Source organism: Amia ocellicauda, chromosome 7 (assembly GCF_036373705.1).
Source record: "Amia ocellicauda isolate fAmiCal2 chromosome 7, fAmiCal2.hap1, whole genome shotgun sequence".
Classification (NCBI taxonomy): Eukaryota; Metazoa; Chordata; class Actinopteri; order Amiiformes; family Amiidae; genus Amia; species Amia ocellicauda.
Window position 1 is genome coordinate 29,166,484 of NC_089856.1, and position 8,801 is coordinate 29,175,284.

The window sequence follows — 8,801 nt, forward strand, 5'->3', positions numbered from 1 at the left end:
AATGTGTTTTACTACTGTTACACTGAGTGCGCTGTAGTAGAGTGTGTGTAATGCTGGAGTATACCACATGTGTGTCAGGAAAGTAGGGGAGAGAAACCTCAGGGTGCCTCTAAGGGCTGTACAACTCCCAGAATACTGAGATGGGGGAGACGATAAAAGAGACTACCAAGATTGGGAAAGTAAATTTGGATTCTCTGCTCTCTACTGGTTTGTGCTAAGTCCATCTGAGGGGAGACGAGGGTCACATTCTAACTCCTGGCTGACACACTTACTGGTGTGCGAATCAGCTGTGGGCATGGCTTTCGCAATGAATGCAGCATGCAAAGACAATAACAGTGACAAGCAAGGCCTGGCATATTATATATATATATATATATATATATATATATATATATATATATATATAAACACATTCTTATTTATTCAAACGTTAACTGGAGGACACTGTGGAAAGCTCACAAGGTCTATAGCATAACATAACTCACATTCCACGATTGTATGGGCATTAATATCAAGGAAGTACCTTCTTTGATTGTTGTTTCCGCTAAACCTGAATATTCTCATGAGATGGTGGATGATGTGGCTGATTGTGGCGGTGCAAGGCAGGATGGACTCTTTTCGTTCTGGTTTTGTATCACAGATGAAAAAATATATATTTTTCTAGACTTCAAAAAGGCAAGAAAATTGAGAGCACAGGTGCTGGATCAAATTTAAGACTCCAGACAGTGTCAATAACTCAGGTACACATGAATGCTGTGCCTTCATCTCCCAGTCTTTCGCTGCTCACTTTTAGCTTTGTGAAAATTTCAGACATGCATTTTCTTTTTTTTCTTTTTTTTTTACAGCTTGTTCAATATACCAGGGTCACCAGTGGCTCCAGTCCCACTCCACTCTTTTCGAAACCAAAGAGGTTTTATATCTTGAGAAAGTTCTCCTCTGATGAATTTGGGCAAACCCGCTGTCACTAATGGTGTCCTTGCGCTGAGCTGCCAGCCAGTCAGAACTGTTCCTCTGATGTCTTTTCTCAGTCTGTGTAATGTTCGAGTCATGGGCACCTCGGTGAAGGTCTCAGAACTCCAGACTCATTTATTTTCAGCTTGTCATTAAACTGCCATTTGCTCCTGATAACAGGAAAGGAAAAGCCGTTCTGTTCATTTATCAAAGAATGAACATTTAGAATTACCTGTGGTGGTGAGTAACTTCATTGCAATTATACTACCTACCTAGGGACAGCAAATTGTGTATCAGCCAATTGTAATGATCTAATCTCTTTTCCCAGCGTGAGTAATTGTCCTTGTAATTGACTGTAGCTCGAGTAAGAAGTGATTTCTTTGAACAAGGAATTTAAGATGTCCAAAAGTAGCCCTTAGTTTATATCCCCTCTCCCGCAATATTACAAATATTAAAATTCTTCCCTTTAAAATAACCCAAGATTATAGTTTAGGGGATTTTTGATTATAATTTTTTCACAGAATAAATCTTTATTAAGAAGCTTAATGACCATATAAACATGAACCATTTACATCACCATACACATACACACACATACCATATTTAACTTTTTATCAGAACCATTACAATCTTCATGCATTGATGTTTACTTTCCAAATTACCATTATTAAAATTCACCTGGTCCAACAGTTCCTAAAAGAATACATTTCATTTTCAAATGTTAAAGCCATTTTGTTGATAAGCAGCTGTTTTGGTGCCCATGTTATAAATAAGCATCAACAGCCCTCTGGTCAGCCAGAAGGTGACAGTGACCCTGTTTGAAAGGTCATTCTTATTGAATCTCACAGGCATCAGCTGTGTCTGGGTGAGGTGTCTTCATCTCTGTTTTATTCTGAAGCACATATTTCTGCTCGTCAGTCTCCGCCTGCCAAGGACTTATTTTCCTTTGCTGGCAGAGACGATAAAAGGCGGTGGATTAATTTACCTCCTGCTTTCTGAAGCATTGCGCAGCGATCACAGACATTTCAGATTTCGAAGAGACACTACAGTTTATTCGCGTTGCACAGCAGACAGACAAGTCTTTCACTTGGCTCATCAAGTGCTCAGATTCGGCATTCGCAGAGAGCTCATGGCATGCAATGACATTCTGTGCTTATCTATATGATGGAGTGCCTGCTGGAGCCCACTGTGTGCTAAAAAAAAACCCATTGATTTTTCGAATAGTTCAAGAGAAAAAAAAAACTAGTTCCAATGCCAGGTCATTTTTTAAAATATATATACAGAATACACATAAGATATCTCAAATCCTGGAAAGAATACAATGAAAACCATGGTTCTGGCTCCCAGGCACCCATGTAGCATTCATGATTTTAACAATTGTTTCAGGATTGGACTTGAACAAAAAAATGGCCCACCTGTGTCTATTATGGCATCAGGCAAGCATGGCATCCGCTGCAGAATGCTGATATTTATATAATGACCACATGTTACCTGACTTCCAAGTTCACACTTTTGGTCTACTTCATTTGGAGTTTGCAGAGCTCTGTATTGGTTTATGAAGTCTCTACTAATTACTGCGTTTTACGTTTGTCACTGTAAGCTGTCTAGCAAGCGAATAGACACAGAATCTAACAGGATCTCTTTGTTAATTAAATGTATGCCCAATTATCACACAAACACACACACGCACACACACACAGATTTGAATGACATTCAACCCAAATTAACCTGTCCTGCACTTGAAGTCCTTAATTAATACTCCTTATCTGCTAGATTTAATAGCAGCAGTTCCTGAAGCTTTGAAGGGCTACAGAGCCAAGTCTTTGCAGCTGATTTGATCAAGCTTGTCTCCCTGCAAGAAGAGAGTGCAGGATCCTGCTGAGCTAGCAATGACAGCATCACTTTTTCCCCAAGTGTCCCACTCAGGGTCTCGTGGTTCTTGTCCCCCTTGAGCCCTCTGCCACCAAATGAATTGCTTTGTTTTGTGAATTGGATGTGTGTATCTGTATTCCTTTATGCAGAAAGCCACATCCAGTGGGCTGCAGAAGTGTAGGTTCCATAGATTGTGCAGGCTGCCACCTTTTAAAATTATAATTGGAAAATGGTTTTCTCTATCATTTTCTTAAAATTATAATGAATGAGCATTTCCTACTTTTTAGTACTTCATCGCTTTTTAACAACATAAACATTTTCAAAGCTCACCTTCCCATAATGGTTTCCCCCTCAAAAAAGCTTTCAGACAGAAGTTGTTCCTTCAAGTCACTCTCTCCTGTCCCCACCCCGATGAGCCACTGTCTCATGTGATCCTCACTGCTGGTCCTGAGGAGCCACCAGACCTTCTGGTTTTCCTCCAACCTGAGTGATTAATCATTTCAACTGTTACGTAATTGGTCTAAATGTCCCATCTTTCTGGGCCTTTAGCCATTGAGGACCTATGAAACCCAAGACTCTCTAGAACAAGCAGTGAGAGTCACTGATTTACCCAATCGGTTTTCCAGGTGGGTAATCACCCAGGGTCTTTATCTTTTTAAATTGTTTACTTATTATAGTTCAGTCCTTTACAATTACAAAAACTCCAACCCAATTTCTGTTCTTTGAGATACCAGCCAGTGTTTGATATGGTCCACTTCAACTAGGGCCAAATTAGGGCTAAAACATAAGCACCTCCTCCAAATGTCACCTAATTCAATTGGTCGTTTGTTGTCAGTGATGAGCTCTGAACAAACACATGGCTTTTCCTTTCTCTAAGTGAGAGAATCCAGTTTACTTTTCTTCTCGTGAATATTTTCTTTGGTTTTGTACGGAATGGTGTTTTTTTTGCTTTGAAACTGTATCAGCTTAAAAATCAGCAACATGCTTGTCACACTTGAGATGTCATGATTTCTTTTTAGAGTGAGAGTTTTTCTTGTTCTTTCTCCAGCGGTCTCTGCTCTGCTAAGTGTTCCTCTGTACTGCTCTGTACAGCCAGGCTGGATGTGTGGTTTGCTTGGGATAACATTTCTGTTAGTGTCGGTTGTTAAATAGGGAAAGGATAGTTAAAGTGTGATATAGGCTGATTTATCAAGGATTTTGCACAAGTGGAACCCCTCCACACCATTTTAATGAAATAAAAATAAATGAAAACTGATTTTCAATGGTACAAGATATTGATAAGACTCAGAAGTCTATCATAGTACTAAACATCCTTGAAATGTTTTGTCCACTGCTGAAAACCAGCAAACATTCTGAAGACATTTTGAAACATTTCTCAATTTTGGTCTTTATTAGCCTTTAGTTATATGTTGGGGCTTCACGTTCAGCTAAACAAGAGCTTATTTTCTTTGCAATCCCCTCGCCATCGCTTTTTCTGAAACTCTGCCTGGGCTGAGTGCTCTCCTGTGAAGTGCAGAGTCAGTTTTACTTTTCAAACCGTGCACCTCTATAGACATTGGCTGCAGTCCAACAGACCCCAGGGGAAATTAGTTTGTATTAATTATTTCTTCTTACACCCCCCCGTATAACATACTGGACCCCACGGAACAGCACGCTCAGTGCAAACCCTCCTGAAAATAATTTTAAGAAGCAGAAGAAGAATTGATCCTTAATAGTTTGATACCAGGTGGCAAACTTTGCTCATATTTATCACACAATGCCAGAGAGCATTGACGTTAAAACTCACTGGGGACAACTACCCAATACCCAAGATCTCTTACATTGAAACATTGCACATGAGAGCATATATAGATACATTTATTATTTTTATTACTATTGCATTTTTAATATATATATATTTTTCCATTTGGACAGCAGTGCTTTTTTTGATGAATCTTTCCTGATTTGGGATCCTGACCTTTCCTGAAGAGGCCACTGTGAACTGTTGACCCTTTTGTAACATGCGCAGTGTTTTTTCTGTAATAAATGTTTCTCTCTCTCTTTGTTTCCTTTTCTGGTTACTCTTTCCACATTCTTTAAAGGACATTTCCCTGCCTGGGGGCATCCAATAAAGTACATAAAGTACATAGTCCTGAAATTAAATCTTATATTATTATTATTATTATTATTATTATTATTATTATTATTATTATTATTATTATTTTATTTTTTTATTTTATTTTCTATTATTATTATTTTTTCTTGGCAGACGCCCTTATCCAGGGCGACTTACAACATAAGTGCAAAAATACAGTTAAGTACAAGGCATCAATCATTACAAATTCAAGTTAACTAAAATATAGTAATACAAAATACATTTTACAAATTCCAATGTACAATTTACACAAGTACAGTAAGTGAGGTCCTACATCCTGGAAGGTGAAAGCTAAGTGCTGTCAAGATGTAGGGTCACAGTCAAGGGCAACGGGAAAGGGAGCAAGGAGGAAAACAAATCAAAACCACAAGGGCATAATAAAACTGTGAAGTGCTATCTAGCAGGGATAGAGGACTAATATTACAAGTGCTGTCGGAAGAGATGCGTCTTGAGTAAGCGCCGGAATGAGGTCAAGGACTCTGCCGTTTTGACTTCAGTGGGCAGGTCGTTCCACCATTTAGGGGTCAGGGATGAGAAGGAGCGGCTCTGGAGGAAGGAGAGTGGAGAGGAGGTAGAGTTAGTCTTCTGGCTCTGGAGGGGATGTATGGAGAGACGAGTGTCTGAAGGTAACTTGGTACAGTGTGGTCGAGACAGCGGTAGGTGAGGGTCAATGTCTTGAACTGAATGCGTGCCGGTATCGGGAGCCAGTGGAGGGAGCGGAGCAGTCGGGTAGCGTGTGCAGAGTTCTGGCTCGTTTGGTATTCTCTCTGCCACGATTCGCACACGCTACCCCACTGCTCCGCTCCCTCCACTGGCTCCCGATACAAACAAAATGAATAGTTATCCTATTAAAACAGTATTTTTTCCTAGGCTTGGGTGTATTCCTTCCTCTCGGGGCCCCTGCTTCAACAATCTAATAAAAGTTAAAACTACATAACGGAAATTCCCTGCTCACATTACTTCTCCCATGTATAAGCTTGCAGTCTTAAACATCCGCTCACTACCTAGCACATTACTAGCAAAGCAGCCCTAATAAATGACACCATAACTGACACACACATAGATGTGCTCACCTTGACTGAGACCTGGTTAAGACCAGACGACACTATTCCATTAGTAGAAGCCTCCCCTATTGACTTCTGTTACTGCCAGAAGGCCCGTACAACAGGCCGTGTGGGGGGAAGGCTAGCCACCATCTACCGCACAGACCTGCGCCTGTCTACTAAGCCATTAGACAGCTTCACATCTTTTGAAATTCACCAGGTAGAATTTAGGCTGAATCCACCTCTTCAGTTTATAGCTGTTTATAGGCCACCAGGCCTCTATTCAATTTTTATGACCAAATTTAGCGATCTCTTATCTAACTTAGCCATACACTATGATAAACTCATTATTTTGGGGTACTTTAACATACATATTGACATGAAAGATGACCCCCTCACTGTTAGTTTCTTGTCCCTACTGGATCTGTAGGCTTCACTCAGCATGTGTCAGGACCTACACATTGTCACAATCACACACTAGATCTAGTTATTACCCGTGGGGTACAGATTCACAACCTAATAATGTCACCACAAAACCAAATGATTTCTGACCACTGCCTTATTACATTTGAGCTGCTTGGAATAGAATCAGACACACAGGAGAGGAACATAGAAACTCGTTGCCTAAATCCTGCTGCTATTCATAAATTTACTACTCTGTTGCCAAATGGTAGCTCAAAACAGGATCTGAAGATTAATTATTACATAATTTCAACAATACACTAAGCACTGGTTTAGATACAGTAGCTCCATTAAGGACACGACAAATTAAACCAACGAAACACTCACCATGGTTTAACGAGCACATTAAAAAAGAATGCCGTAGATATGAACATAAATGGAGAGCAACAAAACTAGAGGTCTTCCACATGGCATGGAATGACAGTATAATAAGATACAAGCAGGCCCTGTTCTCTGCTAGGTCTGCCTACTACTCTAATTTAATAGAGACTCATAAGAATAACCCGCGTTTTCTCTTTAACACAATAGTGATACTTACTAATCAGCAGGTAAAGCCTTCAGAGGTCATCCCCCCCAATATCACCTGCAATGACTTCATGGACCATTTCAATAGCAAAGTTAACGACATTAGAAAACAGATAGAACTGGAAACATACACAGATACTATAGCTGATGCCTCCAGTCCTTCACAGCCCCTACCTAAATCAGTAAATCACCAAGAATTTGTCTCCTTAATTACTAAAATGAAAACCTGTGCACTAGACCCTATACCCACTAAACTGCTAAAACAATCTCTGAAATTAATTATTCACCTAATACACAATATTATTAATGCCTCTTTATCCTCAGGATCTGTTCCTGAATCGTTCAAAATAGCTGTAATTAAACCACTTCTTAAGAAATCCAGTGCCGACCCTAATCTACTAAAACACTATCAACCTATATCAAACCTTCCCTTCCTTTCTAAGGTTCTAGAGAAAGTAGTTGCAAACCAATTGCAAGCTTTTTTAACCAATAATCATCTTTATGAAAAATTTCAATCAGGCTTCTGTTCCGGCCATAGTACAGAAACGGCCCTGTTAAAAGTATTAAATGATGTGTTTCAGTCCACCGACTGTTATTATTTTATTTTGTGCGGCTTTTGACACAATCGACCACAAAATCTTGTTACACCGCTTAGAAAACCGTATTGGCCTGTCCCACAATGTGCTGTCATGGTTTAAATCATATCTGTCAAACAGACTCCAATATGTACAGATTAATGAGAACTACTCAAACGTAACTGAGGTTAAGTATGGAGTGTGCCACAAGGTTCAGTCCTTGGACCTATACTTTTTTCATTGTGCATGCAATTATATCTGTCAGTACATCCTAACAATACCATAGACCTAGAAAAACTAATCTGCTGTCTGTGCAAGATTAAAACATGGATGAGAAGAAATTTTCTTATGCTTAATTCTGACAAAACAGAAGTCTTAATTTTAGGGGACAAAAATCTAACTGTTCTAAGACAAATCTAAGTACTGATAACTTTAACTTTAAGGAAAAACCTGGGTGTCATCTGTGATCTAAATCTATCCTTTGAACCACATATCCAGAATGTGTCGAGATCTTCATTCCTCCAGCTTATAAACATTGCTAGACAGAGACAATTCCTCTTGTTACAGGACACTGAGAAATTGATACATGCATTTGTTACATCTAGATTGGATTACTGTAATGCCATTCTGTCAGGCAGCACAAACAGAGCTAGTTCTGCACTTCAGTTAGTCCAAAATGCTGCTGCAAGGATTCTAACTAAAACAAAAAAACATGAACACATCACTCCAGTATTGGCACAACTGTCTTCTTGTCTTCCAGCAACAACCCACTCTGAGGGGCCGATGAGGCACCTCGTCCCCCACCATGGAAGTCTGATGAGGCACAACCCTCCTCTGAGGCACCCCATCACGGAGGGCCAGCGGGGCATCCACGCCCAAGGTCTGATGAGCCATCGCCACCCAAAGGCTGTTGATGATCCAACCCCCCCACCCCCGATGGCCGGCGAGAGGCCTCCTCCAGAGGGAAAACCACAGCCAGCAGCACTGATTAAGAACTTTCTGATCTCCTTGCTGCTGTAACAACTATACTGCCTGGAGGGGAGGCAACCATTAGGCCTAGGCCCTAAGCCGTGGACCTCCAGAGATTCATTTTTCTCCTATATGCCATCAATAGGAGTTTTTTGTTTTTCTCTCCTCCGTGCCTAAATGGTTTATTTATTTAAATGTTCACTTACTTTATTTTAGATCATGTAAACTGTTTACAGGTCTATATTTATTTATTTTACTTTATTGTATTTA